This window comes from Onychostoma macrolepis, chromosome 10 (genome assembly GCF_012432095.1).
Source record: "Onychostoma macrolepis isolate SWU-2019 chromosome 10, ASM1243209v1, whole genome shotgun sequence".
In the NCBI taxonomy this organism is placed as follows: Eukaryota; Metazoa; Chordata; class Actinopteri; order Cypriniformes; family Cyprinidae; genus Onychostoma; species Onychostoma macrolepis.
The window spans coordinates 19947612-19962288 of NC_081164.1; the positions used below are offsets into that span (position 1 = coordinate 19947612).

At 36.4% G+C, this 14677-nt stretch overlaps 1 long non-coding RNA gene across 5 annotated transcripts; it reads right to left on the reverse strand.

Annotated features, from left to right (window-relative positions):
- Positions 1–8639: 8639 nt before the first annotated feature.
- LOC131548372 (uncharacterized) lies at positions 8640–13599 on the reverse strand. 5 transcript variants are annotated; one of them, XR_009273135.1, is made up of 7 exons: positions 13300–13599; positions 11921–11974; positions 11715–11871; positions 11222–11293; positions 10801–10851; positions 10478–10599; positions 8640–9667 (listed from the first exon to the last, which is right to left on the reverse strand). It is a non-coding gene; the product is annotated as an uncharacterized LOC131548372 (long non-coding RNA). The 5 variants fall into 5 exon arrangements; XR_009273134.1 differs by having other exon boundaries at positions 11715–11974; XR_009273136.1 differs by lacking the exon at positions 11921–11974 and having other exon boundaries at positions 13300–13597.
- Positions 13600–14677: the final 1078 nt, after the last annotated feature.

Consider the following 14677-nt stretch of genomic DNA (forward strand, 5'->3'; position numbering starts at 1 on the left):
TGTCTCATTATGAAATGGAGAGGCGTTTAATTATTTATTTATTTTTCTCGGTTCCTGACGCACGTCTCTGACAGGAAAGCACTAACCGCAAGTGTCCGGTCAGCGTGCTGTTGCTCTGCTTTGCATCAATCAATATGCCTGGGCTGAGTTTGGCCTGCAGTTAGCACATACAGGTTGAATAATTTTCAGATTATCAGATATGCAGCACTGATGTGAGGAGACGGGTGCTAACACGGACTCGACGCACGGGAGACTCTGCGCCACGTGGTAATGAGCCCCCAAGTCTCTGATGCCTGCCTGTTCCTTGCCCCGTCTGCCCGCTAACGAGACTCTGAATGCATCATCGCCTGCCTGTCCGTCTCTGTCCCGCAGTGTCATAATGAAGCTTGAGAGGCCTCACACCTCACAGACGCCGCTGTTCCCTGCAGCCCGATGCCTTTTAATGGCTTGTTTGTTTGCCTTTGTTTTATTCCTCCTTTTCAAAAGGCGACGGCACGCAGCCCCAACGAAATCGCCTGGGGCTCTCCTTGATGTTTATGTTGCACGGGAAGTGAATGGGATTGGAGCAGACAGAGCCGTTTATTGCCGAAGGCCAGTGCATCCGTACTCGATATCTGAATGGGGTTATTAACATCCCCTGTTTGCGCCTCTTGGATGGGATTTTTCAGCAATCATTTTCACTCATGTGCAAGGCGCTGGAACTCGAGAGAGAAAGATGTGCGCTTGTAGGTTCAGAGGGTTTTATATAGATTGGTGGAAAAGTCTCTGTGCTGCTCCAGCGAGAGGTTTGAGTAATTCTAGCTTAAGTACAAGAGGTCAGCAGATTTGCAAACCATAAGCAACGGACGTAACACCTTCTGAATTATTCAAACCTTTCCGTATCCTCCTTGCAACAAAAAAATGGGAAAATCGAATAAAATCCTTTATTGAGACCAGCATCTTTCGGTGGCCCAGGAAACATGTCCATTTTGAAGTGGTTTTAAATAGGAAAATACAGCGGTCTTAAAAATAAAGGTTCTTTGTGGCTTAAAAAACACTTTTTTCTCTAACTTGTCTACGCTTAATACTAACATTGAAATATTGATGGTAAATTATTTTTCTTTACGTTAGCCAGATAAATTTCAATTGGCTTTATTCTGAAGGTTAAAAAAAGTTGTTGGTGGTGTCAGTTTTATGGGCTATTTTTATGTGATCTTACTAGTGATTTAAAAGCAGTGGTCACTAGGGGTGCGATTCTGCGATTCTCCGAATGCATCGCGATTATCAGGAATGTAAGTGGTTAAATGCACCTCAGCTTTTATGATGCAAGATTAATGTAAACACAGCCCACTGTGAACACTCTTGTAATTTGCTTCAACCTTCAATAACTTTATGAATGTTTATTTTAGATTCAAGTGGTGTGTGTATGTGTAAAGAACTGGAAGCGAGCAGAGTACAGCTGTTTCTAAAGCACGCAGCATGCTGTTAAAAACTAAGCTCAGAATCGATTCCAGAGAGAATTTGCATTCGGAAAATCATATTTCTCTTTAAAGTCCTATTATAGAATACAGAAGTTATTTGTAGATCTTTAAAATGTTCCTCAGTGTTGCATCAGGCTGTGTAACCTTTTTGTTTCTAATTGGTGCCTTTAAGTTTATTTGAAATACACCATCTTCAAAGACAGGGAGTCTTGGATGAGCACTCACATCCACTTGTTAAAGACCAGTGTCTCATGCAATTACCATCATCATTCAGAATTATATGGATGTTGCCATATAAAGCATTGGCAATTATCGATAATGCTGGTGAACTAGCAATTTCAAGGGGACTTTTTGTATGTGTGAGCATGTATATGTATGTTACATCCAAGGATACAATCTTAAATAATGAATGCTACATATGCTGGTACAATAAAGAGCAGATAAAAACATGCAGGAGTCGTATGATTCATTCATTCGTTTTTTAAAAGTCATGCAATCACTTCTAGGCTGAGACATCTGCAATCTCTAGTTTTCCAGCCCAATGGACACTACATTTCCTCTCTGTTCGTAATAGACAGATCACTCAAAGCAGCCCAAATATGGTGAGAAATCTCATTTAAAACCCTTCAGCCTGGAATTTCAAAGCCAGATCAGCCAACCCAAAAGTGCTGCAGTGTCCTGATGACATATGAATGTAATCACATGACAAATCAGAAACACAAGGAAAGACAAGAATATCTTACCCTCTGCCACCTCCATCCTCTGGGGAAAAGTTGCAAAGAGGAATCTATTTACCTGTTGTATTGGCTTTCCAAGTGTCCTAAAGTATTTCAGTGTTTTAGCAAAGAGAAAAAGTCTGGATGTACATTCAGTGTGCAGAACTGCTACAAATCAAAAAATCATCTTTACCTTCAGAAACAAATGTGTAAAGAATGCTAAATGCTAACATATATCGTTCTTCTTTGTGATAAAATTTCATGTTTCAAAACCCAGTGAACGGCCTTGTTGTCAAGTCACCTTTATTTATATAGCGCTTTTAACAATACAGATTGTGTCAAAGCACTTAACAATATCAAAACTGGAGGACAGAGTGTCAGTAATGTATAATAAGATTAAACACTCAATTTTCAGTTAAAGGAATTTCATTATTGAATTCAGAGATGTCATTGTTATCTATTGCCACCTTCTAAGGCAAGATATGGTGGCACAGAGTGGTTTCAATTGATGGTTTTGAGGTATGACTAGATGTAATATGTTAAACAGACTTTCACTTTTTATTCTATAAAGGAATGTTAACCACAGACCTTGTTTTACAGTGCTATTCTAAAAGCCTCCTAGAAACCAATTACCAAGGGAACCCAAGACTTGGAATTGCTAATTATCTTCTGGTTTTTATGACTACATTATGAATAGCTTAATTGGATTACTTTATTATTTAAATTTATCCAAAGCACTCCTGAGGAATCACTACATTTGAGCTGTATATATTTCCCTGTAGTATTAGCTGGTTGCTAAGCTAACGATGCAATACATTGCATTATATTAGACTGTACTGTTTTTATTGTCCCTTCATTATTGAATGAAAAAATATTGAAAGGCACCATCTTGAATGTTGTTTTGTAGAGCTTAGAATTTGTCCAGAACAAAGTATCTTAGCTGGCAGCATGGTTGCATGTCTTAGAATGCTCTCTAGGTAGGAAGTTTAGGTTTTGGAACAGAAGTTGTATATTTTTAAGACATGTTTTTTTTCAGTTTTTTTTTTCAGCCTGAGAGAGGGGAGATGATTTGGCAGGCAGGAACAGTTCAGCTGTCCACAGAGATGAACAGTCATGTCAGTGAGGCTTGTCAAGCTATCAAAGAAGAGCAATAGCTGCATCAAGCTATCTGAGAATTAATCTCAACACCAATAAAAATGGTAAAGATTCGGGGCTGGAGAGGTGCTCTAAGCCTCTTAGAAGAGCGCCCGTCATTTCAATTTCAGGTTAAGATGTTGGGATCTTTGGTTATGCCAATCATGTGTTCGAAAACTTGAGATCAGACACATATGACATTGCAATAATGGCGCAGTAATCGAATTCTAGCACGCCAGAGTCACATTTTCTTCATCCGTCAGCTCTCGTCAGCGTGCCGGCTTTATCTCTAGAGGAAGACATCACACAGAGAGTGAGTAAACCCGCACACACTTAAATTTATCAGATGACATGGCTTTCCTTACATCAAATAATCTTCAGCAAAGATAATAAAGAGATTAAACACTTCTACTTCTGGACCGGTTTCTCCGTAGAGCAGATCCGAAACTGTTACGGATGGTGGAGCTCATTCATCGCCTAGTTATTTAGAAAGAGGGGGAAATGGATTCTGCACTTTGACTATGACTAATAGAACATTCAGTTAAATGTATAAGAAGCCAGCAAGCCGTAAAGAAGCAGGAGAGGCTTAACACTGAGCTGAATAACACGCACTCACGCTCAAAGAGGTGGGAGGGTAAAATACCGTGATTAACGATTTGTTTCTGTACGATGTTGGTATGTTGATCATCACTTGGCTGCTGGAGCAGAGAACTACTATAAACCCAGCAATAAAGATGTTCGAGCAGGTCAGATAGAGTTGTTGGTAGGGCTAGATGGAACCTGTGGCTGTGGAAAGAAAAACCTGGTTTATTAAATATTTTGTCTAATTGACCCCTTCGCTAAGCTCCGCCCCTCCTTGGTTACTGTTTTCTCACTCAGATAAGCTCATCCATCTATACATGTGCCCAAATGTTTTGTTTCTTACCCAAAACACAGAAGTGAGTACACCCCTCACATTTTTGTAAATATTTTATTATATCTTTTCTTGTGACAACACTGAAGAAATGGCACTTTGCTACAATGTAAAGTAGTGAGTGTACAGCTTGTATAACAGTGTACATTTTCTGTCCCCTAAAAATAACTCAACACACAGCCATTAATGTCTAAACCGCTGGCCACAAAAGTGAGTACACCCCTAAGTGAAAATGTCCAAATTGGGCCAAATTAGCCATTTTCTTTCATGTGTCATGTGACTCAGTGTTACAAGGTCTCAGGTATGAATGGGGAGCAGGTGTGTTAAATTTGGTGTTATCGCTATCACTCTCTCATACTGGTCACTGGAAGTTCAATATGGCACCTCATGGCAAAGAACTCTCTGAGGATCTGAAAAAAAGAATTGTTGCTCTACATAAAGATGGCTTATAAGAAGATTGCCAAGACCCTGAAACTGAGCTGCAGCACCATGTCCTGTGGTCTGATGAGACCAAGATAAACTTATCTGGTTCTGCAACCAGGTGAGGAGTACAAAGAAAAGTGTGTCTTGCCTACAGTCAAGCACGGTGGTGGGAGTGTCATGGTCTGGGGCTGCATGAGTGCTGCCGGCACTGGGGAGCTACAGTTCATTGAGGGAACCATGAATGCCAACATGTGCTGTGACATACTAAAGCAGAGCATGATCCCCTCCCTTCGGAGGCTGGGCCGCAGGGCAGTATTCCAACATGATAACGACCCCAAACACACCTCCAAGACGACCACTGCCTTGCTAAAGAAGCTGAGGGTGAAGGTGATGGACTGGCCAAGCATGTCTCCAGACCTAAACCCTGTTGAGCATCTGTGGGGCATCCTCAAATGGAAGGTGGTATAATAGATATAATATATAATATATATATAAGATATAATAAAATATTTACAAAAATGTGAGGGTTGTACTCACTTTTGTGAGATACTGTAAATGTTAAGTTACATGTTTAGTTTAGTTTTTTTTGTGTGTGTTCAAAGATTTGAAAAAGAACAAAAATACTACTGAAATCCTCCTTTGGTACCTTGTGTCACTATAAGCGACTTCCTTCCTTCCTTCACTTCATTTCCTTCAGTTCTTTTGGACAATTTCTGTAACAATATCTGTAAAAACTAACTTTTTTTCCTCCAAGCTTGTCTGGGTAAATCGCAGATGGCAAGAAATGCCATAGTAGCATTGACCATTAATACTATGGTTAGGGTTGGGTACCGAAACCCGGTACCAATATGGCACCGGTACCTAAGTAACCGGTATGTACTAGAACCGAATCAGAACAGAGATTTTGGTGCCTCATTTCGGTGCCTGAGCGATCGATTAAAATATTTTTCCTTTGTTTCTCCGAAACGAACGTAAGAAGCATCATCACCGGCACCACACGTGAAAAATAATTTCCCAACTGAGAAAATGCATGTGAACTCACGTCGGAAAGCTCAAATAATACTAGTCCAACAAATCTTTGTAGTAGTAACGCAAGTGTGCTGTTTTCACATTCCTACTTAAAAGCACAACTCGGGAAATGAGAGCATCCGAGGAGCGCGTGAATGCAGAAATTACACTTGCTCTGACGGCAGCAGGTAGCGTTCCATTAACTAGCTAAGCTAAACATGCATAAATTAGGGCTGGGCGATATGAGCAAAAATTCATATCTCGGTATCTTTTGGCTGATGTGTTGTATATGGTATATCTCGGTATTTTGTATTTGGATTAAACAAATAAAGTGAATGTAAGCATGTAGGCATATATTATATGCAAAAAGGGTTAAAATCACATTACATTCTAACATTGTAACATTTCAATCTAAAAACAAAAATAATGCTTTTAAAGCAGAAGTTAAATTTACTAAACTAAAAATGAAAATAAAGCACAGACCGAGTAGAAATGGCTGTTTTGATTACCCCATTACTTTACAGTTAGTGCTATCATACAAATACACTTACTTGTAGGTTTAAAATTCTGCATATAATCACATTTATTGTCCAACTACAAATATTTCAGCAAAATGTATATTTTAGTCAGAGTTATTGCGCTCCGTCTGTTTGGAGCGCGTGCGCGCGGCGGCGCTCGTTCTAAATGAAGTCTGTGAAGTTTAGCGGAGAATCGCAAAGCAAAAGCTCACGCACTTCTGACAGCAAAATGGAAATATTTCCATGGCTTTCTAACATTTACAGATGGAGAATATGTAAGTTCACATTACCTGTGAAATGTAAGTATGCATTAAGGGAAAACAGCACGTCTCAAACACATTAAACAGCACGTCTCTATCAGCGGCACACGCAACCTTTCTGTCAGAGCCGCTTTAAACTGAAACTATAAACTATAGGCTAGTATATCTTACGAGTTTTTTTTTAAAGCCCTTCATATAAAGCTTGTCACGTTTAGAACAAATTGTAGTATGCACTTTCTCTGCAGCAGTTCAGTCTGTGTCCTCCCTAGATATCTTTTCAGCTGCACTCGTATCAAGCTTGTAAAGAATATATCGATATATCATAGTAACTCAATATACCGCCCAGCCCTAGCTTAAATTAAAATGCCTAAAACTAAAATTATCTTGTATTCACGTTTTTAAACCTGTTGTCCAACAAAAGAGAACATTATAACCTTTTTAGTCCACAGCAGTTAAATGCTTCCTTTTGTGATCTGATGTAGCTTCTAAATATACTTAATTATTATGAAAATACCAGCGATGGCTTGAATAACACAGATAAACTATATATTGTTGTAGTCGAGTGTTTAATTTGATAAATTTGTTTTATCATTCAAAACGTTTATATCTTCTGTTTACTCAGTTACAGCAATAGCAATGCCTTTGTCCATATTGGGGATTTCCTGGAGCTTCATGAATTGCATAAATAAAGTGTTTATATATATATATACCTGTATATATATATATATATATATATATATATATATAACAAGTATCGGTTCAGGCACCGGCACCGTTTTAAAAGTATCGATTTGGCACCGGTATCAAAAACCCAAACGATACCCAACCCTAACTATGGTGGGACTTAATAAAGGGTCTATTTGAAAATGATCTCTCAGCTGCCAAATAGACCAACCCAGGATCATTGGGAAAACTGTGCCTGTGGTGACATCTCTGAAAAACAATATTACATTGATTCTTGCACGTTTTGTGACAGTTTCTAAGTGAAATTTCCAGTAAGTGGTGCCAAAATTGCGTTCGGAATGTGAATATGGCAACATTTTATTACATTGGTTGTTGTATGTATCGTGGCAGTTTAGAAATTAAATGTCTGATGTGTAGTAGGATACAACGGGGATAAAGGCACCCCGGGATAAAAGGCACCTTTGATATTATTTTCACCACTAGATGGCACAAAAACATGGCGTAGCACTTTGAAAAACATTCGCTTTTCAACATGCACGTGTAAATTTGTCTGATCCTTGAAGCGATCGTGCGCAGCAGTCCAAAGTTGATTCTGTGCTTACTTGATCTAATATTTTATGTTTTTTAAAATGTTGTGATTTAAGCAGAAAATGAGAATCGCTAAAATTAATGCATACATTTTGAGACAAAGGTCTTCTTTATGATTTTCTGTTTTTTTTAAGATAATTAAAGCAACAGTTTTTAAATAACAATAGAATATATAAAAGTATGGTATTTGGGGTAAAAAGCGCCCCTGCTGTTGGGGCTAAAGGCGCACAGTAATTAACATGATAATTAATAGATGGCTGACTTTTCCATTTGTTGACATGACATGGTTAGATTCAGATGGTAAATATCATATATTTTGTTGGGTGTCCATATTAGAGATAATCACCATGTTTAGAATGAAACTATCATATTTAAAAACATGATATTAATCATATCATATAATAAAATATAATTTGTTACTACTGTAAATATATATTCAATTATTATTGGATCTCCTTCAATACTTTCAGAATGTTTACTTATTAAAATGATTTTTTTTCCTGTATTTTAAAATATATATTTTTTATATTAACATTTTAATGACAGTATATTTATTGAACAAAAATAAAAAAAAATATTTTTCAAATTAAGCAGAAAACAGTACAAACTTTAGTGATTGTATTAAACAAGTATTAACTTAGACATTATTAAACAAAACATTATTTTAGCTGAAGTATTTGTATAAATACACTGTAAAAAAAAAAAAATTCCATAAAAAAAAACGGATAATGCACTGGCAGAAAATTACCAGGACATTTTCTGTTAAATTTACAGACATTTCCTTCAACATTAAAACAGAAAATTCTGTAGATTTACATTTTCCTCTGTACCATAAACGGACAATCCTTAATGCAGAAATTTATAAAAAGATTATAGCATAGGCCTATCTTTAGTAGCAAATAAATCCAGCACAATATATACAAATTGAACATGGTTTATTTTTACCTCATGTAAACATTCTTAAAAGTGTGTTCAGTAGATTTTATTTGCCTTAAACAGGTGAAGACAAATATTATTACATCAATTAATTTAACAATGTGTAAAGCACCACTGAAAATGCTTGTATTCTGGAACACATTTTAGTTTTAAACAGCAACATGCAGAAAAAAGAAAACATGAGCAGGTACTTGACTTGTAAAATATAAAAGATAAACTTCATTGTGAAACAGTCAAGATTCAAAATATTTTCAAATACATGGGGAAAAAAAATTTATACAAAAGACAGGGCTGTCATTAATAACAATTGCTATAGACTTACAGTCAATAGTCAAGTGAAATGTTCCAGTGTTTACACCGTTTAACCTATAGGAGAACACAATATTATTTAAAAGGACAGTTCACCCAAAAATGTGAATTCTGTCATCAGTTACTCACCCTCATACCGTTCCAAATCCATAAGATTTTCATTCATCTTTGGAACACAAACATTTTTAATTAAATCTCTGTGCTTTCTGTCCCTCCACTGACAACTACCATATACAACTACCATTTCAAGGTCCAATAAGGTATAGCTGTCAGATTTCATTAAAAAGGATCTTCATTAGTGTTCCAAAAATGAACAAAAGTCTAACAGGATTGGAACAAGATTTTTCATATAACATTTTGGGTGAACTAACCCTTTAAGTTAGATTACTAACCTCTAATTCATGCTAAATTATCTGCATCTACAATTGACATGGTACTGCAAAAAATACTTTCTTTTACAGCATTTGAAAATAAAAAAAACAAAGATTCATGCACTCATGCCTCACATTTCAATGTGAAACTATACTATACAACTATACTAAACTTGTGTGCTTTTAGTATAAAAACTACTTTTTTTTTTTTTTCTGCATGTTCAGTCCAAGTTCCATGTTGAGATTTGAAAAAAGCTCAAATTGTACCTGGATTCTCAAAGTCTTGGAAGCGTAGGTTCCCATCACCTCAACCTTTGACCCTCGTTCAGGATTTCTTCGCAGGAAGACTGGAAATGACAAGAAACTAAATGAATGAAAGTGAAGTACAGAGTAACATACAGAACAGGTTGAGATTAAATTATCAGCTGCTATTCCAAATACTTTCCAGTTCAAACATTGTTTATAAAATGCTAAACTTGCATTTCCAGTGGTCTCCAATTGCATCTGTCATGTGATCTTGTCAACAATGTTTTACGATATACTTAAAGAGATAGTTCACCCAAAAATGATAATTCTATCATTAATTATTCACCCTCATGTCGTTCCAAAACCGTAAGACCTTCGTTCAACTTCAGAACACAAATTAAGATATTTCTGATGAAACCCGAGAGCTCTCTGACCCACGGTGGTGCTGACGCTGCACTTTGTTTACTGGCAAATGAACGCACACACACATGCGTTGTGGTACTTTCGTTAATGGCAGCAGACTCTCCCAGGAGAGAAGAAATCATTGAATAAAGTTATTTTTGTTTTCTTTGCGCACAAAAAGTATTCTCATAGCTTCGTAAAATTACAGTTGAACCACTGATGTAGCATGGATCATTTTAACGATGTCCTTATACTGTTTATTTCTGTGCCTTGATTGTGTAAGGACCCTTGCTGTCTATGGAGGGTCAGAAAGCTCTCAGATTTCATAAAAAATATCTTAATTTGTGTTGCAAAAATGAACGAAGGTCTTATGGGTTTGGAATGACATGAGGGTGAGTGATTAATGACAGAATTTTCATTTTTGGGTGAACTAACCCTTTGATTATTTTCAACTAAACAGCAACACAATAAATTGCTTTATACACAGTCTCATTACACAAATTCCTTACATTTGTATGGATTCCAGCGTAGGTGCCATCTCCTCTGGATGTTTTGTGTTTAAAATAAAACAAAGGGAATGTGTAGCTCAGCCACAATGGGAGGAAATTATAACTTCTTGAATGACAGCAATCTGGAATCACCAGTAACAAATAAGAAATTATAAAAAACACATGGTGAATTCAGAAAACCACTCCAAACATTGATTAAATCTTTCCTACACAAACAAAAGTAAACTGAATAAATGACTCAATGACTAATTTTTTTGTCAGTATTGAACAGGCCTAATGGTAAATAAAATAAAAACAGTTAATAAATAAAACAGAATACAAACCCATGATAAGAATGCAGGGGGTGCACAGTACAGCACCAGCAGCAATTAGACCTGTCATTAGAAAAGAAAACAAAAGAAACACCATGTTTCTCATGAACTGCTGTCCCTTTAAAACATGACTCACACCTGACACATCCCAACTCTTTACATCAGTCAAGACATTAACTTATTTAAGACTGTCACTCGCCAAAAATGGTCATTTTTACATTATTTTGTGTACTTTTGTCCGTGTAAGTGCGAGAGAGAACGCGGTGCGCTACTGACGCGCTGTCTGAAAAAAAAAAAAATAATAATAATAATAAAGCGGCATTCTCTGCGCGTGCACGACATGCGTGTTCACATAGAGTGCCAGTAACGTTAACGAATTAACTTCTGGTGTGTGTGTTTAACATAAACAAGACAATAAAAAGTCTAAACCTACCTCGTTTGGCAGAAAAGGCGTTATCCTTGAAGAATTCTGCGATGTCAGATCTTCACCTAGTCATCTTAATCTCTTTAAAAAAAGAAAAAGAAAAAAGTCGTAAATGGTGTCTTCTTTTCTTGGCAATTACTCTGCCAGCTCCTGTTGAAGGCATAAAACGCTCTAAACACAGTTGTTACCTCAGATTTAACGTTCTTACAGCTGCTTAACATCACCTCAGTAACGTTATATGCCGATGCTTTACTACACGCTAGTGATGGGAAGTTCGGATCATTTTACTGACTCGGACCTTTGAGTCTCGTTCAGCAAAATGAACGAATCTTTTTTCGAGTCATTTCGTTCATTTTAGCAAAATATAATTAAAATGTTACGTGCTACTTCCCTAACACATCTACTACTTATGCAAACGTTGATCACACTACAAACTATAATGCTATAAGAAACAGAAAAGATTAATTCATCGTTTACCTGGGTCTTGATTAGCTCACCTCACCTCTTATCTGACAAGCATTCGGGTTTGAGTCGTTCATTCATCACGTGACAGCCTCGTACACTAACCAATGCAGTCAAAGCCGGAAAGAGAATTGATTCGTTCACCTCCCGAGTCATCGGGTTTGAGTCGTTCGTTCATCACGTGACAGCCCCATAAGCTAAACCAATGCAGTCAGAGCCGGAAAGAGAATTGATTAGTTCACCTACCGAGTCATCGGGTTTGAGTCGTTCGTTCATCACGTGACAGCCTCATACACTAACCTATGCAGTCAGAGCCGGAAAGAGAATTGATTAGTTCACCTGTTTCGAGTCATCGGGTTTGAGTCGTTCGTTCTTTTGTCACGTGATGTGACCGCTTTGGGCAGAGAAATTAGTTAATTTACAACCTTCCTTACAAACGGGTGCATAGTCATTATTATTATTTACTCGTACAGTTATGTGATGCATTTCTGGTCTCAAATTATTGCTTTTAATCTCTGTCACAATGGTTCTTTTCCATAATACTGAATGTAGTAATAAAGATAATAAAGAGTTGGTTATGCTTTAATTTAATTTTTTTATTTTTTTTTTGGAGTCTAATCTTCATAAAATACAATACCTTGGTGTATTTATGTCTTTTGAGTTAACCCTTTAGATTAGACTATAGTGTTATACTTTTGTAACATATGACACTTTAGACATTAACACTGTGTACACACTCTTGAATTGTTTTTTTATTGTTTATTTTTGTGCCAGAAAAAGCTTTAGCAAAGAGGATAACTATTCCAAAATGAATTAAAACAATTTAAATAAAAAATACAAGAAAATTAAAATATACTAAAGCCACAGAGCCAGATCATAACCTTAATATTTTAAACTAACATTAATCATTCATATTCAAAATGTTATTTGCTTTCACTTTATGTCATTGTGTCCTTTTTGACCAATCTTCTTATACAAACATTAGACCAATATGTCAAGTCTGCCTAGGAAAAACAATTATACCAGCAAAGTCAAAATTGGAGTAAAAATGTACAAACTATAAGTGCTTTGTCATTTTAGGCTTGGATTTTTTTATTATATAGTTATATTATATGTTTATTGATAGACAAAGAGAGTGAAAGGACAAATCAATCAATATTTTATTTATAACAGGGTTTTATTTATTTATAAAATAACACAGATCCTCAAGAAAGAGTAACAAAAACATAGTGACAGAAATGAACAGACCATTTTTATTTCTAGGAAAATGCTTATTACACATATTTTGATAAATATGATCCAACATACAAAAAAATACAGTTTTACTTTATAGTATTTTACTGATCCGGCAAGTGGTCACGTGACAAAAGAACGAACGACTCAAACCCGATGACTCGAAACAGGTGAACTAATTCCAGTACAGAACCTATAGGATGTTGCGCATGCGCGACTGAACGAATCACTCCCTGAGACGACTTGTTCTTCCCGAGTCACATTAAAGATTCGTTCAAAAACGACCCATCACTACTACACGCTCAGTAACAAATACACACCGCAACAACAATTAAAATGTTAATTAACTTTTAATTATAAAACTAAAAGTGAGAACACTGTAAGTAACTTACCTCCACGTCGTCGAGTAAGATGTGACGGTGTGCTGAAAATGTTGAATATGACGGCTCCGACATTCATTTGCCAAACAAGCTAGACAGCAACTAAGTTAAAGTTACATTTAACAAAAACTAATTTACCACGGAAGTGTAAGAACAGTTCCCCAAACCCGAAATCCGACTTTAAAATGAAATTTTGACCGATACTATCTCCGTGAATAATGGCGCCTGCTCTAGCACTGTTTTCACGCTGATAATCGACTGAGCTTCTTGTTCCCACAATGCAAAGCGTAATTTAAAACATACGGAAAAACACTTGTAAAAACCAAATAGGGAAAATTCCTTCAAATTATTAAGGTATATTGTACTGTATTTTTACGGACTTTTTATTTTACAGTGTACCGTGTGCCTTTTATCCCATGCAGGTGGGCCTTTTACCCTGTGTGGGGGGTAAAAAGCCCCTCTTGCCACCTAATACATTTATAAGATTTTTGAACAAAATAATCAATTTGAATGATTTATTTTCACACAAAATCTGTTGCTCCATTAATGTTCAATACAACGTATATATTTTTTTCTGCAATTATACATTTTAGGCGCACAGTTTTTCTTAAGGTGGGCCTTTATTTCAGTCATGCACATCATGTAAGATATAATCAGATTTAATCTATAAGCATAAGCTTTTACCAGTGGACAATGCTTTTATTTAATGATATACTGCGTTATATTTTCTATGTTCTCGTTACTATAGCAGGTCACAGGTAATTTAAAAAAGAAGAAAAGAATTTGCCTCTGAATTCGTCTGAAAATGGTTGAATGCTATAAAGGAGTCTTTAGTTCTACTTATTAAACACATTATATAGGTTAGCAAAACATACAAACAGCTGTTTATTCACCTTGAACTCCCATGACTTGGGTTTTCAGTTTGATCCTCCATTTGATTTCCTTTCATGCTGGTAATTGGCGGTATACCTTTTTTAAAACATGTAAACAAAAATGAATGAGTGCCGCATGATACGTCTTTCAAAAGAAATGTTTTGTGAACACTTTTAAACCTTTGTGTTCTTATCCTTGTGCTCGTCTTTATGCTTTAGTAATGATCAGTTGGATTGAAACGCTCTGTCAGCGAGGACATCTCAAGGTTGAAACACTCACTGTGATCAGCCGGTATTGGCTTGATATGTAGAAATAATCTCAATTAAACTCTGCGTGAGATGGGACATGAAGGAACATACGCACTGTTTGCTCTGGGTTTTGACACATAGCAAACATCCCAACCATTTACAGTCAACACAAAGTGATATTCGCAACCCTTTTTTTTTAAAGTTAGTCTAGGTTTGGATTGATTTTATCCATAGGGAATTGGATTGTAAAAAGTGAGCATTCTATACCA